Source organism: Otolemur garnettii, unplaced genomic scaffold, assembly GCF_000181295.1.
Source record: "Otolemur garnettii isolate 467f Iridium unplaced genomic scaffold, OtoGar3 scaffold00023, whole genome shotgun sequence".
NCBI classification, from domain to species: Eukaryota; Metazoa; Chordata; class Mammalia; order Primates; family Galagidae; genus Otolemur; species Otolemur garnettii.
This window is the reverse complement of record NW_003852418.1, coordinates 9,675,645-9,692,783: the sequence shown is the minus strand read 5'-3', so window position 1 is coordinate 9,692,783 and position 17,139 is coordinate 9,675,645.

The following is a 17,139-nucleotide window of genomic DNA, read 5'->3' as shown; positions in this document are numbered from 1 at the left end:
CACTCGCTCCTGCTGTCCAGAGCCCGAGGACACCCTGAGTCCAGCCCCTCAGAGGCCTGGGGCTCCTGCTCCTGGGGCCTTCTGGTCAATTCTGCTCTGCCTCATTTCAGGATTTAACGTGGATTCTGTCACCTGCAACCTCAGAACCTGGGACCCTGAGTGATGCCACCACGAACTCTTACCCAGGGCAGGTTCTCCTGAGTCTTCCATCCAGGAGGGTCCATCCTGGTACCTCCTGGGTTACAGAGCATCTCTGAGGAACCCCAGGACTTTGGGGGCCCCAGAAGCATCAAGAGCTTCAGGCGAGGAGCCCCTCAGAGGCAGGCGCTGTGGAGATCTATAGGGACCCACGGAACAGGTGGGCAGGGGCAGCACTAACGCCTCAGCACCCTGCCTGCAGGTTCAATTCTTGGCTTATGTTCCACCTCCCTGAAATCTCCCATCATCAAACAGCCAAGCCCCGGGCTGTCCCACTGACACTCTAGCTCACCCCGTTTTGACCTGGGGGCTGACCAGGCTTTTCGGGCTTCTCCCCACATGGAGCAAGGAGTTTTGGCAGGAAGTGGGGGGGGGTGATTTGCACATGAACCTGAGCATTAGCAAGGGCAGGAGCTTGTGATCCTCTGGGGCTAACAACTGCCCCATGAATAATGGTCCCTCTTAACATTTAATTAAACATTTATCAGATATATTTCTACAGAATTGCCCATCATTTGCAGGTGTCACTTCACGCATCAGTTTCCTGAAATGAGCAAGATACATTCATGGCTCCCATCTCCTCCCGCCCAAGCATCAGCCCCGTGGCCAGATGTCCCACTGGGGCCGAGGTGTGACTTCTGTTGGTGCGTCCAATGCACAGCTTGATGGGGTCGGGGTGGTTTTAATCAGAATGGTGAATTGGAAACGGTATGGAAACTGGGCTCTGTTGGGATCCTTGTGTTGACCAGGTCCCTTGAGAATTAAATCATTTAATACAGGAAATGGAAAAGTCCTCCTAATCTTCCTTCTGAGTGAGCCGTGAAATAGGCTTTGGGAATGGCTTCTAGGGCAGAGCGTGTGGCAGGCTTGGTGCCAAGATGGTCTCATGGGGTATCAGAAGATAGGGCACCAGCTAAATGGTGTGCCTGTACAGGGCATGTGGCCTGTGTCTACAGCACCCCGAATGCAGGAGACTGGCCTGTGCAGGTCTGGGATGTCTGGGACATGCCCACTGACCTCATGCCACCCAAGGCACCACCCGGAGCATCTAAGAACCAGAGAACAATTCCTTAGCTTCCCAATTAGGGAAAAAGCTTTGGGTCCCTGCACAAGGAAGCGCCTGTCTACACTCTGAATCACTGACCACAATTCCTAAGGGCAGTGTGCAAATTACCTCCGTGGCTTGAGGGCATGTCCCAATCTGCTCCTGTGAAGGTGAAACCGAGGACTAGCTGCTCCCAACAATTAATACTTTGCAAATTAAAAGAACAACAAAGCATAACAAGCACAAACACTTTCAACACATACTACTCTGCACCTGGGAAGTCACAGTAAGAGGCTCAGAATACCCACCAGTAGGGTGCCACCAGGCTCAAGGTCTCCAAAGGCAATCTGGTGCAATTAAAAAAGCACTTATTGCCTGGTGCAGTCATTGTACATGTAAGATATTATCACAAGGAGCTATTCACAAATGCAGACCAAGTTTACATAGTGTTGTGTTCATCACAAAATAAATTATAACAGCAAAACTTGGGAACTACACAAACTTCCAACAATAATATAAGAATGAAGAAGGGATGGATTTTCCAGACAAGGGAATGTTGAAGGATGATTTCATGACATGTTTATGTGAAATTTTTAATTACACGGAAAATGCTTGTTATGTTGCATGAAGTGAAAAAAAAAAAACATATAGACAGGGTGTATTTACAGTTAGCCTAAACTCCACAGTGGAGGGGGTATAATGTGGTGTGTCTGACCTCCTTTCCTTCTACAGCCAGGAACTCAGCTTTAAAGTTTTTGTGGGGTCTTCTTGGCCAAGAGGGGTCCATTCAGTTGGCAGTGACTTAGGATTTGATTTTATTTTATGGTTCTCCCACTGGTGGTGGCTAACGTTTGGCTGACCTGAGCTGGTCTAAGAGCAGCTCTGAATGTTGTATTCAGGCCAGCTGCACTTGGCTTCTTCTGGACACAGGCTGAAGGAGCAACAGCTCTAGGACACATGCTGGTCTTCTCATAGCAGTACATTTAGGGCTCTTCTTATAGCACTTGAACTTCTAAAGCAAGTCACTTGTCCAAGCCCAACATCTATGGGGCAGGGGCAAGTTCTCCACCAATTCACATCTGAACACTAACCTTAACTTTCACATCCCTCAAACCCTAACATGCATCATTAATAAGACTGCTTGTCTATGTAAAATGGTAGAAAAGGGGGAAACAAGAAGAGAGTAAAGGTAAATGACTTTCTTATGTAAAATTTCCACCAAACCTATATACCAAATAGGCTGGCAGGCAGCACCAGCAGGTGCCAAACTTGATTTAGTCCCAGGAGAGCCTCCTGAGCACTCATGCGGTTCCCCCAAATGCATCATCCCACACCCACACCACCAGCTTCCCCACCACACGGGCCTGGCTAAGCATGGCCAAGACACTCAAAAGGGATTTGTCTGCTGATTCAAATTTATGCTTATGATGGGCCCCATAGGGACACATCAAAGATGTGATCTCTTCCATGAAAATATCATGGTATAGAAGAGCTAAGAAAATTCTAGAAGCATCAGCTCTAGTCCTCCTCCATCACAGGTACAAGCCCATGAATTTGGAGATTGAATACAATGTCTCCCCAGAGTCAAAGGCAGAGAGACGAGCAAAGCTAAGAACACACCGTGAGGCACATTCAGAGATCTCCTGAGACAGCTTTTCTTCTTTTTCCCTCTTTTTTGATCACAACAACATGATGGAGTGTGGGGAACGGCAGAGTCCCCCAAATCACCAGCTATAACCATGGTGGCCTGGGTCTCAGGATCAGAAACTGCCATCAGGATTGTCTCAGAAAATCCGAGACATTAAGCCACTGATAACGTAACCTATCATCCGATCTTTGCCCAAGGTCAAACTCTGGAAATGAAACAAATGAGATGAAATAAAGGCTCTGAGAACAAGACAAGGTCAGTGTCACAGCCCCTCTCGTTGAGCCATCTGGGGTAAATACCTGGTTCCCAGTGCACTAGGGGACAAATGATGGAAAAATACTGTGCTGCAGATTGAGAGGAATGGAGGGCATTAGCAATGCTCTTCCAAAATGAGCTCCTTGATAAAAAACATAGACACTTAATTGTCCCACAGCATGTCACCCACCAAAGAGACAGATGGTGTCCTCAGCTTTTCTCTTGTTCCTCTGGGAGCAAAGTAAAATGGAGGTAAAAGGTAAAATTACCTGTCCTTTGGAAGCAGACTGCCATAGATCCGAATCCCAACTCTGACATTTTCTGTGTGACCTTGGGCAAATACCTCAACGTCTCTGGCCTTCTGTGTGCTCATCCACAACACGGATGTGATACTTGCCACGTGGGTGCTGTTACAGTGAAGGAAATAGCACAGGTGGAACGCCTGTGTCATAAGTGGCACCTTAGGTCCCTTCTTTCCCCAGCTAGGACACCACACATGGTTTCACTGTACGTTAAGGAGGTCATTAATCTGGGTGATGCTATAAAGAGCTCCTGAGTTTCTTTTCATGATTGTCATTAAAAGCAAATCATCCTGCATAATCTGTCTATTTCTTTTATTCCTAAACACTGCCAATTTGAAGGCAGCACAAAAGGAGGGGTTGATCACTTTCATGTCACGGGTTCTTGATCCTTGAAACAGACATAAACCCTGACTATCTCAGGGGAATGTGTGCTCAGACAGTGTTAGTGGCAGGCGATGGTCAGTGAGTGCTCACTGTGCTATGCCAGGCATATATTACCTTATTTAATCCTGACAACCACACTTCAAGGTAGCTATTATTACCAGACCTATTTTACAGATGAAGAAACTGAGGCACAGTTTAAGTAACAGGGCCAAGATCAGAGCTGTAAGTGGCAGAGCTGGGACCTGAGCCCATGTGCTCTGACTCCAGAGCCTGTGTATTAGCCCCTTGGCTCCATGAAAGATCATGACCACAGCTCTGTGAGGGTGACTGAGCCTCTAAGTTGTCTCCGTCCATCTACGCTGAAGTCACTCCCTTACGTGAGTCTCTATGACCCTGAAGTGTTTTTTAGTTTTTCAGAAAGCCTAGAGTAGAGCCATTTTGCCAGGGCCTGCCTAGATGTCCCAAAAGTTTTCCTTCTGCCCTATGAGAAATGAGGAGGAAGAGTTGGTAATGGCCAAAGAGGGGGAAAAGATGCCCCTGTGGTGGGCCTTTGCCAGATGTCTGATCAGGAGTCAAATCATTGCTGCTCCAACATCTGGTTCTCTATGACCTGCGAGGACTATTGGAGGGCAGGCTGCATAGTGGAACCAGGGCAGCTGGGCACTGAGTTCCCCAGAACAGAGGGGACACCTCATACCTGCGCCACAAACCACAGGAAAGACAGCTCAAGTGGGAGGAACATTGTGACTTATGCGCCCAGCACCTGTCACTCTTTCTGGGCCCTGGACCCCCTCGAGAAAAGCCACCCCTCCCAACTCTCTATCCGTGGGGCTGTGTGGCTGGGACCCAGGCCTGCTCCTTCTGTGGGGGATTCTGCTCAGCCACAACTAGGGGTTGAGGGAGGAGTGCCTGAGAACCATCATTCAAATGAAGCTCAATCCAAGGGTTGTTTTGGTACAAATGAAAAGGGGGCTCCCTCCCAACTGGGATGGGAAAGGTGGAAGAAAGAAAGCCGGGGTTTCTGGAGGTATCATAACCCCAAGGAGAGACCTGGCCTGCCAGTGAGCCAGCGGCTGAGAAAATGAACCTGGGGAGATGCAGACAACATGAGTCCTCATAATGGTGCTCAGCACCTGGATACAGCAATACCTGAAGGTTGTTCACTTCTTGTATTAGTTTTCTTTTCCCACATCAAATTGCCACACAGTCGCTCAAAACACATAATTCTGCAGGTCAGAAGTTTGCCCCAACATGACTGGATTCTCTGCTCAGAATCCCGCAAGGCTGAAATCAAGTTGTTGAGATCTTATCTGGAGGCTTTGGGGGAGAATCGGCTTCCAGCTTACTTCACAATGTTGGAATGAGTCAGCCCCATTGGTTATGAGACTAAAGTTCCCATTTTTTCTTGTGAGACATCCATCTGGGGACCATTCAAGGCTCCTGGAGGCCTCTCCCATTCTTCAGCATATGGGTCCCCCATGTTCAAGCCAACAACAGCATTTTGAATCCTTCTCATCCTTGAAGCCCTAACTTCCTTTCTTGCTGGTCTCTAGACCCAGCTGCAAATGGCTAATGCTATTAGGTCATCTACCTTCTGCTTAATTCAAAGTCGATTAATAACTTCAATTAGATCTGTGCAATCCTTGTTGTCATAGGACATCATAGCATCTCAGAAGTGATACATGGATCCCAGCATATTCACAAGGTGCCCCCACACTGGAGAGAAGGAGGCTATGTCAGGAATTCTGCCCTCCACACCCCTCAACTCCTCGGTGATGTGAGACCCGCATTCCTTTGCCTGTTTAAGGTGATTTGAATTGTTCCTCACTTAAAACCAAAAGACTTATTCATGCAATGGAAAGAAATGAATCGCTGATTCATGCCACAACATGGATGAGCCTTGAAAACATTACACTAAGTGAAAGAAAAAACAGACACAAAAGACCACATAGTGTACAAGGTCAGACAATCAAGTTCATGAACTCAACCTACTAAAAGTGCTACATCCCTCATTGCTGAATATCAGTACGGTCACCTTTAAAGTATTCCCCTTTAGAAGTTAGGCACCCATGCCAAGACCCAGTCCACCCTGAATGCACTTTTTTCTGGGATGAGTTCAAGAACTTGATAGTCAGACCTCAGGCAATGATAGCCCTGATGGACAGTCCAGAAAAAGAGTTCCAAAATTGCTTTGGCATCTGTGCACAGCTGCCCAAGGGGTCACAGGTGACCATAGTGATATTCAGCAATGAGGGATGTAGCACCTTTTCCAGGATGAATTTGTGAACTTTGTGGTCCAACCTAGTATGGCTCCACTTATATGAACTATTCAGATAGCCAAGGCCATAGAGACGTAAAATAAATTAGTGATTACCTAGGGCGGTTGGAAGAGTGACCACAATGAGTACAGGGAGGATTTTATTTTCTGGTGATGAAAATGTTCCGGGTTTGGACAATGGCATAAAAAAAAAAAATTGAATTGTATGCTTTTAAAGTGTACATTTTATGGTATGTGAATTATGTCTTAATAAATTTAAATAAAACAAAAATACCCCCAAAGAGTCCTGATTTAAAAGGAAAACAAGGAAATAAAAGATTTGGTCTGATAGGAGAAGCCAGGCTCATGTGCCCTGTTTGTATATAAATATGGAGCCCTGGATCTGAAGTCACCCCACTGTACCTGTCATACACCGTACGGTTCGCTGGGGAGGGAGAGGTGAGGGACAGAATCAAATTATTTTTAAAACTCCTCACATTATTGAGGGCTAGCTGACACGGTGCTTATGAAAGCTCTTGCTCAAAACCACCTATAATTTGACAGGCTTGTAAAAGAGAAATTCTTCTGAAGTTCTTTCCACAAAAGTAAAATTACTGGTTTATGATGAGTGTTACAAATCAGTCTTACTGCAAATAGAAACAGACTTCCACTGTAAGGACCAGAGACCATCTTCCCCCAGAGCACTTTCCAAAGAGGCCGTTCATCAGGAAGCAGTTTGCAGATCCCCTGGTGTGGGGGCAGGTTAACCCATCCAGCCACTGGGGTGAGAGGTCTGCACATTGCTAACCAGAAATTCTCCTCTGCGAGGGGCACAGTCCACAGGCCTCTGAGGCAGACAACCTTTGGGGCACATCCACCTCAGATGACAGCCCCTGCACACTCACAGTAGTGGCCCTGACTCTTATCCACAGATGACTGAATGGGAGCATAGCTCCTGATCCAATCAGGGCCAGTCAGAATCTCTTTAAGGCACTGAACTAAGAGGACACATATTTGGGGACCACGGGGCTTCTAGAAGACTGCTAGCACTCATCCCCACCTGAATCATGAACCTGGAGAGATGGAAGAAATGGGATGGGCTTAAGTGCTGGGTCCCAGGCAGCAGCCATAAAAGCCTATTCCCAAGACAGAGGACCAAAGGGCAAAGAGGGGAGGAAAGGAGAGAAATATTGTCATGTCTACCTGTCCCTGCCCTTCCACTTTGGAAGAAAAGGAGAGAAAGATAGTTATGTGTGCCTGTCCACTGTACCTCCATCTGGGGAGGAAAGGAAGAAAGATGATCACATTCACCTGCCCACTACAAATGCACTTTGGGGAGATACAGAGAGTGGTGAGAAGCTGAAGTTCATTGAAGACCTAAAGGTCCTGCCTCCATGTTGCCTTCTTCAAGATCATAAAAAAGAAATGAAATATTGATCACCTGTCCCACAAAGCCTAACATGGCGGTTACTTGTATGTGCCAACTTGACTGAGCTAAGGGATGCCCAGATAGCTGAGAAAACATTATGGTTCTGTGAGGGTGTTTCTGGCAGAGATGAGCATTTAGGTCAGTAGACTAAGGAAGATCCACCCTTTTCAATGTGAGTGGGCATCAGTCAATTCCTTGAGGCTCCAGATAAAACAGCAGAAGAAAAATGCAGAGGAAGAGCCAATTCTCTCTCTGTGTTGACCTGAAACATCAATCTTCTCCTGACCTTGAACATGGGCAATCCTAGTTCTCAGATCTTGGGACTCTGACTGAACGACATCATTGTTTTCCTGTTTTTACAGCCTGCAAGTGAAAGAACATAGGACTTCTCAGCCTCCATAATCATATGAGCCCAGTCCCATAGTGAATGAATGAATGAATGAATCTCCTATTGGCTCTATTTCTGGAGAACCTTGATGAATACACTTGGCTTCAAGAATCACATTTTTATTCTTTCCCAGCCAAAGTTGCATTGTGCATGCCTTGGTTTGCTCACTTATTCATCCTACAGATACCTGTTGAAGGCCTACTATGTGCTAGAAACCTTACAAGATGCAGCCATAGAAAATCCACATCCCTTCTGTCAAGGGCTGATTTTCTAGCGGAGGAAAACAGGCAGATAAGGATGCACAATGTGACAGGACCTGTATGACACCCTGTGACACTGTCTCAGGTTTTCTCAGCCTCCTGCTGCAGGATCTGACTCAATACAGGTCCACAGGACCCCACTGTTGCCTCATCTTCACCCTATTGGTCATGGAAGGACCTGTCACTTAAATAGGAGGACACACAACTCCCCGCTGCTGGACGGCTGAGATGGACAGCAGTTCCCACAGCCCACTGGGGGAGGACGTGGCACATCCTGCAGGGCCACAAGGGGTGCACCTGGAACAGTGTGGACAAGAAGGGGCTGTGGGAGGCAGACAGTGCAATAACAGGAGGGTGAGGTATCCCTGGTTCCTGTGGGACAAGGAGATTATTTGAATAATTTCGTGGAATGGAGGAAAGTAAAGCCAGGTAAGCTGGGGACCGGTGGACTGGGGGGCACACCTGGCCAGGACAGGGAGGTGGTAGCCAGGCCTCTGCAGCCCTGCAAAGATGCCAAAGCAATAAGAAATGTGCATTAATTTCAAGCCTCATAGCACACACAGCCTGAGACCAACACCCCAAGTTTCTGGATCCTCCCACCCAATTCTGACACAGCTAATGGGCTACAAAAACAAGCACAGGGTCTGGCTTCCCAGCAGCTGCCAGAGGGACCAGGTGATGCAACCTGGTGGTGAAGGAGAGGCGACTCCCTGAAGAGTGAACTCAGACCACTGAGGGACAGGAGACAAGACAGACCAGCCATGAGAGGCCTCTCCTGGCCTCACTCATGTGGACCGTCCTGAGGGGCAGTATTTGTGCAGCCTATCTGGAGATGGTCCGCGTGACCTGGTGACTGGCCAGGTCTCCAGCAGGCTGTCACCAGCTAAGTAGCTGCTTCCCAACCTTCCTGCCTCACTCGCCTTCCCCCACTCTTGATCCTGGGATTGCACCTGCCACTAAGGTGGGGGGGCCACAGGCTGTGTTGTAGGAGACCTGGACTAAGATCCTCTCATCCAGGATCCCTGGGAAAACCATGAGCCGAAAAGAGGTGATGCTGTAAAGGACAATGACACAGAGGAACAGGGCGGGTAGGGCCAGAGAAGTGGGGTTTTAGCCTCATCTCCCACTGAGTCACATGAAAACGAGAGCCTGGGGGATAAAGGATGACCCAGAAGCCCTGGGCTGCACATGGAGATGGCTTCAAGGGGCTAGAGCTGCCTGTGAGTGATTCTGACATGGTCAGAGTGGAAGGTGCTGGGGAAGTTGTGTGTTTAGAGCCGGAAGATGGGGGTCTGTCTAGGGCCACAGAGGCCTGGGGCTTCCTATCCATCCCTGTCAACTGAGATGTGAGCCTGGGAAGGAGAGGTCTTAACTGGAGGCCAAGGGACCCCAGGCACCTCTGCAATGGAGGATGGAATATGGGGAGAGTGTCCTTCTCAGAGGGAAAATGCTCGCAGCCATCAGGAAAGGACTGGTCAGCACAGGTGGGAAGCCCACTGCTGGTCACCTCGGCAGTGTTTCTGCTGGCGCCATGGCCGTGCTCTCCCTTCCTCTGTGTGTTGGCTTTGTCCTCTGGCTTGTGCCCTCATGGAAACAAGGTGGCTGCCATATCACCTGACATCACATCCTCTCAGGACCATGATGATAATGATAGGTGATAGAGAGAGTTGCTCCTCACCAGTCTTTAAATAGAAGGCCCCAGAAGCCACCCATCAAAAGGCTCCCAAATAATATCTCTTTGACTAGACCTGCCTCACACGCTCCCCAAAACCAATCCTAACAAGGTCAATGAGATTCACAACTGACTCAGACCAATGACGGTCCAGGCCCTGGTGCCGGAGAGCACCTTGCTTCCCAGCATCTGAGCAACACGGGGCTCTGTTTGTAAGGAAGGGGGTTATCTGAAAGTTGGGGGTCTACACCAGCAATGAGCCAGCTCCCTGTGAGTTACAGCGGCACAGCCCAGTGTCTCGTGGATAAACGCGGGATATACTTACTTTTTTTTTTTTTGAGACAGAGCCTATCCCCCGGGGTAGAGTACCGTGGCATCACAGCTCATAGCAACCTCCAACTGGGCTCAAGCAAGTCTCCTGCCTCAGCCTCCCAAGTAGCTGGGACCACAGGCGCCCACCACAACACCCGGCTATTTTTTGGTTGAAGCTGTCATTGTTGTTTTTGGCAGGCTCAGGCTGGATTCAAACCCGCCACCTTGGCTGGCACCTTAGCCACTTGAGCCACAGGCGCCAAGCCAAGGGATGTACTTACAAAAAGACATAAAGATTCCACGTACTCCTCAGAGCTCTCTCAGGGGAAGTTTTGGCAAGTCTGAAAGTTTGACTTGTCATTAGAGGCTGTGGTTCCTACACAGCTCCTGAGTAAGGCCAAGGCCCCGTTCTCCCCAGGACGCTCCTCGGGATGCTGTGAGATCAAGATTTCTCTCCCGGGACACCAGCAGAAGCAGGCTCACTTCTGCCCTCATTCTCATTTATGTTGCTTGGGGGACACTGAGGTGGGAAAAAGGGATTATGTAGTTTTTAAATGAGGAAATTAAAGCCCAGAGAGAGAAAATGGTCTGTTCAGCTCTCAGAAAAGGTGGCAAGGCTGGGATGTGAACAGGTGGACCTTGGCTCAAGGAAATTCTAATGAGGCGTCAACATTTTCTCTAAATGTTGGTTGGAGCCTGAGGTTCATTCACAAGAAGTCGTGACGGATCGACCACAGAAGAATCTTCAAGGTGGGCCTGGATGACTTGAATCTTCTGATAAAGTTTTTTAACCCTAATTATCTGGAACATGCAGCCAGCTTTGCCTTTCCTGGTTTGTGCTGGTTCTCGTGTACACTTGGGCACGAATTCACATTGGCCGCTGTTGGTTTTCTTCTACCTGTTGGAATGAGGATGGACTGGGGACCTCTAATAACCTGTTTCCATTCTCACTGGTTCCATGACATTATTTGACTACGCAAGATCTTTAATACTTCACCATCACAAAGGCTTGATTTCATATGTGAATGATTCAGTGTCAGATGTTAGAAGGAGGGGTGGGGGCAGGCCGTGTTTTCCTGCTGACACTTTTTAAATGGTTCCTTATTTCATATTGATACAGATCAGGGACCGTGGATCACACTGACAAGCTCATAAATTACCTGCTTCTCACCGACAATACCAAGGTCTTGCTGTCTTGATGGGATAGGTGATGTTGATTGCTGAGGGTGTCTGTGAACTTGAAATTGTGTTGTTTACCCGCCAGGGACCTTGAACTTGAGACCTTCCTTCCCCACACGGGGGTACAGATGGCATGCCTGGTGTGAGTATCGTAGAAAGACATAAATTAGAGCCATTAGAGAGAGCTGGAAGAAAGGGAAGGATGCGTTGCTAATTGAAGCATCATTGCAGGGCTTCTGAGAAGCGGAAAGAGACACAATGTCAACAGCAAAACCCCAGAAGTGACAGTGTCTGTCTGTGCAAAGACCACTGGCTGCATTTGAAGCCAGAGGTCATTACCACCGGCAATTTACAGGCTCTATGACTCTGCGGGGAAAAGAAACTCACTCTGACATGCAACAATATGTTAAAGTGGGCATTTTATGATTTTCCAGGAGCAATCATTTCCAGATGACCACTTCAGGGATCCTTTAAGGAGGATAACTGATCACCTGACAGAGAACTCGGACCATTTCCTCCTCACAACGGAAGAGGGGAAAATAGCCACAATCCAGTTCTTTTGAGAGAAAAGGAGCATTTTTCAGAGAAAACAGTGCAACGTTTATAACAATGAAAGCCCAGGGAAACAAAAATACATCTCGCCTGCTTGACAAGTAAGATTTAATTAAGAGGATCGCCGTGCTAGAAAATCGGGTCCTGCCTGTGCCTCGCAGGGGAAAGCGACAGGCTTAGGAGTGAGCCTGTCCTAGCAGAGCCACCGCCTGTCCTCCTCTTACTTATTCATGAGCGTCCTTGTCACTGGGTTTCACAGCTTCACCTATTTTTAGTTAATATTTTTTTATTCCAAATGCTACTTGTGTTACTTAATGAAATAGTTAATTGATCCCACAGTAAGCCCAGATGAAGCAGAGGCTGTGGGCAGCCCGAGGGATGGTGATGGCGTTAATGCTGGGACGGAGACCGGGGCTCCTGGCCGTCTGCAGGGAGAGGAGAGTGTCTCCTGGTTCCCCTGCAAACCTGCAGCCACCATGGAACCTGACCCCTGGCTGGTAATCCCCATATCCCCTTATCTCCTGGTACATCCTGAAGCTTCTCCATGCCACCCACATCAGGCTCAGTTCTGAGAACAAGACGGCACTGCTGAGCTGACTCTTGACCCCTGCTGTCTACGCCAGAGCTGCTCGCAGAGTATTTCCTGACAGTCGTCTCTGAGTGTCCCCTGAGACGTGCCCAAGGTCCAAAAGAGAGGTCTTCCATTCCACCCAGGTTCTTATCTGTGAAACAGCCCACTGGGGACATCCAAAGGGTGAATCTGACCCCAGAATACCCCAGAGGCTGCCCTCAGCCCTCAAGATGGTGTCCCCACCCCCACAGGTCCCTGCCCCTCTCCCACCACTCATCACTGTGTTCTCTCAGTCATGGCCACACTGGCCTTACAACTAATCTTGAACAAACCAGGCTTCTGGGCACCCCAGGACCTTTGCACGTGGCCTCCACCTCCTGGATTTTCCCCACTCCCCACCCCGATCGTTTACCAAGTTAGTGCCAGGAGCCTGGTCATTTGTCAGTTCTCAGATGAATGTCACCTCCTTAGGGAATTCTTCTGTGTGTCTCATCACCCCCCTGTCCTGGCCCAGACCCTGGGTCAGGTCCCCTCAAAGCCCCTCTCACCATGATGCCTTTTTTTCCCAGCCAGGACCAATCATAATAAATGAGGTCTTGTTATCTGAAGACAATCTGTACAAATAAAAAGCCTATTTGAGAGAAATTCAATTAAATTGGGTACCCAAGTTTCACAGTAAACGATCTGTGATTTGCTTAACAAACACTCACTTCGGACTTGCTTTAAGCCAGGCCTGCTCTCAGAACTCCACGTGTGTGAAACCAGCTCTTCCTCCAAAGCACAACTGTTGCCACCGTCACCCCCACTCTGCAGAGGAGGACGCGGAGGCACAGGGAGGCTGCTTGTGCAGAAATCGGCGCCATCACGTTGCATCCAGGTCACCTGGCGCCAGGCCCTGCTCTCAGCCGTGGCACCTGCCACCTCTTCCAATAAACTGCTTAATTAGAGCTTTATTGAAAAGGATGGAACTAATTTGGTAAAAATAAGTCTTTATCTTTTATTTAACCATATTTAAGTTATAGTGGTAAATGTGCCCTAATTGATAGAGCAATCAAAGACTGAATTGAGTACTAGAATTTGTGGTTTTCCTAATAAAATGGAAGCTGTGCAGTATCTTACCCTTCTCTCTCTCTTTGCAACCTGACCAAAGGAGTCACTTTCAAAAAGGATCAACGGCTCCTGAGGCCTCTCCCCAGGTCCTCTCTTCCTCCTGTCACAGTCCTTGTGCCCTTTGGAATGTTCTGGCTCATCTTCATCCCTGATGGTGTCTCTTCTTCAGCGTTAATTGGTCTAAACCTTCCATCCTCATTGTCAGACTCTGTGGGTGATTCACATGATGCAAGATGAACAGGCTCACCCACAGCCCATGGTGTACCCCCCCACATCTGCAGGGAGACCCTAGCAGGGACCAGCCTGGTCGCTCACACCCAGGAAGTCCAAGGGAAGTGTGGGCAACCAGCTCTGAGAGCCAGTTCTAAAATGTTTGGGAATTTTGCTAACTGATTGTTAAAACTTTGGCAGCCTAAAACCAGCCATTGTGGGAGTATTTACACCAGGGAAATTGGCAATTGCTATAAATCAGAGTTGTTGGGAAGTTTTTTCCCAAAGAGCTTTATTTTTACCAACACACCACCACAGGCACACCTCACCCAAAGCTGGGACTTTGGGGAGAAGCACTCCTTATTAACTGAGGGCCCCCTCCCTGCAGCTCCAACATCCAGGGGTGCTGATCCCCAAAGCCACTGTGTTGGGACCACTCATGCCCCTAAGCACTGTGCCTGAATACCACCTTTGCCTGCATTTTGGGACATGCATTCTGCTGGTCCACAGATATTTATTGAATGCTCACTATGTCCAAAAACTGTCCTAGGAATGAGGGCAATCTTCATGGGAGCAATTAGACACCACAGTGAAGTTCACTGATCTCATACTTGTGACTTCAGCCAAATACACGAATACACATATCAGAAAAAGAAAGGGGAGTGACAGTTTCTAACAAAATAGGACTATCCTTAACCAGCCAGGTACACACAAACAAAGAGGATGCTGAACAGTCAGGCTTCAGGCAGAGTCAAGCTATACACCCTGGCCCAGGCCCCACTATGGCCGACAAACAGGGTGAGGGATACCCAGTCTCCTGACTCCAAGCTCTGTCCGTGAGATGCGCCTCAGACCCTAGTTCCTCCTAGCCATGCCTCAGTGGGCAGGGGGCCCGGCCCCACCCTATCACCATCCCACCCCCATCACTCTCTCCCCTCCTCCACCAACTCCCATCAGCTCCCTGGACCGTCTGCCCCAACCCAGAGGTCCCTCCAGCACTGTGATGGTCAGTCATCCTGCCCAGTCCAGTGCTGCCACTGTGGGTAGGGGAGGACAGGATCCCCTTAGGGTGCCCTCACCTCAGAAAAGAGCATCTGAAACACCATCAGACCTGTTCCCTTCTGAGTTTCAGCTGCCAGCAAAGCCACTCTGCCTCCTCTGTCCACACTGTGCAAACAGCGTCTGGCTCTTTCCTGGCCTGTTGTCACTGGAATCTCAACACATTGAGATGCCAGATCCCAGGAATGTGGACAGAGGGGACCGGATCTGTTTCATCCATTTGACTGTTTGATTAATATCCTCCCTGGTTCCGCCTTCCCCACTATTCAGTCATCAGACCCAGCCACAAGCCTGACACCTCACAGGCCTGAACCAACATTTTCCTGCACGAGTGATGGTCACTTTGGTTTGGGAGGGGCCGTGAACTTGTTGACCTGAGAGTGAGAACTGTTTCCCATGCTTTTGATAATCAAGAAACCTTTGATTTTAATTCATTCATCAGGGGTGTTTTTTTCTCCAAATGTTGATTTCGTTCCTATTTTAGTTTCTTTGTCCGTGTGGGAAGTAAATACAAATTGCCTGAATGTGGAATGCAGTTAGTGGAGCTGCCTTAATTGGCTAATTTGTCTCCGCTGGAGTGCAATCAGAGGCGTCTGCAGTCTTCATCGGGCGCTGTTTAAGTTAGCAAAAGTGTCCTTTCCTTCCGCAGCTGCAGGTGTCGTGGGCGGGTAGGGGCTGGGGATGGGGCAATGGACTTTCACCCGCTCACCCTAATTCTCACACGCCAGCTGCTAAATGCATTGTCAGACAGCAGAAGGCAAAACCTTCCCGTGTCATGAGATTCTTCCTCAGGTGCACCTTCAAATCGTGGAAGTAGCTCCTCAGCCCATGCCCATGAGTTTTGAATTCCGTCGAGAGCTGGCCAGGGGTCAGGAGGCTGCACCTGGACCAGGCCCACCACCCACTAGGGCTCACCCAAGCCACAGCAGCCCCCAGGTGTCTCCCATCCTCACTGTGACACAGGGTGAAGCTCCCTGATGGGGAAGGGTCCTGCCAGGGTGATGTCCTACGAACCGCACCAGGAGCAAAGGGGACGTCACCTGTTTTCCAAGACCCACTCTCTGGGCCAGGGTTCAGCTTAGGTGAGAGGGCCAGGGTGTCCTACTGATGTCTCAGCCCCAGGGACACAACCCTTCCCTGCTACAAAGCTTCCTTTTACAAACAGACAAACTCTGGTGGGGATTTTTTAAATATCTGTCCTTATGGCTAATTGGTTTAATCTTGTTTCTTTATTGGACATTATTGTCTGAAATGAGCAATGTTTATTTTGTGTCCCTGGGAAGGTCTGTAACTTCTCTAAGCCTTAATTTTCTTGCCTTTTAAAGGTTGCCACTGGACGGGGGTTGAATGATGCGGAAGGTCCCTGACATGGTGTCTGATTCAGACGCGCCCATCAGTGAATTCTTTCCTTCTGTCTTTCCTTCCATCGTTCCTTTCTTTTTTCCTTCCTCTCTCTCTCCCTTCTTTCCTGCTCTTTTCCTAATTGTCCTCCTGAATGACAGAGAGACGCTTGCTCTTCAAAATCTGTCTATATTTATCCTTTAATCGGAAAAAAAAAAACTGTGTCTGATTCTGCCTGACATACAGAGGCGGTGGAGACAGGAAAGGTTTTTACAAGGCAGTCAAGGGCCAAAGGCTTGTCCGTGATGACAGTACATGTTTTCTGATTTCTTGGAGTTTATGTGCATTTTCTCTAATTTATTATTTTGAAAAGTACCCAAGCTATAGAAAAGTTTCAAGAGTAGTGCAGTGAACACCCACGTACCACATCCCCTGCATTTTGATAAACACTGCATCATTCTGGCTGTGTAATCTTTATGCTACATATATATTTTTTATTACATTTTATCAGTTAAACCATTTGAAAATATGCCACACAAAACATAATGTTTCACACCTAAGCACTTTAGCTTGCATGTCCTTTAAAAACGATCTTCTACCAAGTCTCCCAACCATTTCACCTCTAAGAGATTGAATGTGAGTGTAGAAATATGGTTTAATAAGCAGTCCAAATAGAAAGCTTTTTTCCTTAATCCTGGAATCCTCTCAATTATCATGCATTCCCTTTGGTTGTCATGAGTCATCTCCTGGAACAAGGCACCTTTTGTTTGCTCTTCATGACATGAACGTGTTTTTAAGATTTCCTCTTGTCTCAGAAAGTTAGAAGGTGGATTCCGATCCTGGATGTCCACAGTGCTGGACCAGAAGCCTACTATCTGTGCGTAGGAGTCTGTATTCTCGGGGGTCTCGGGCATTTCAACAAATTTCCAAGACAGCTGTATCTCCCTCCACTACGAGAAGAAACAAA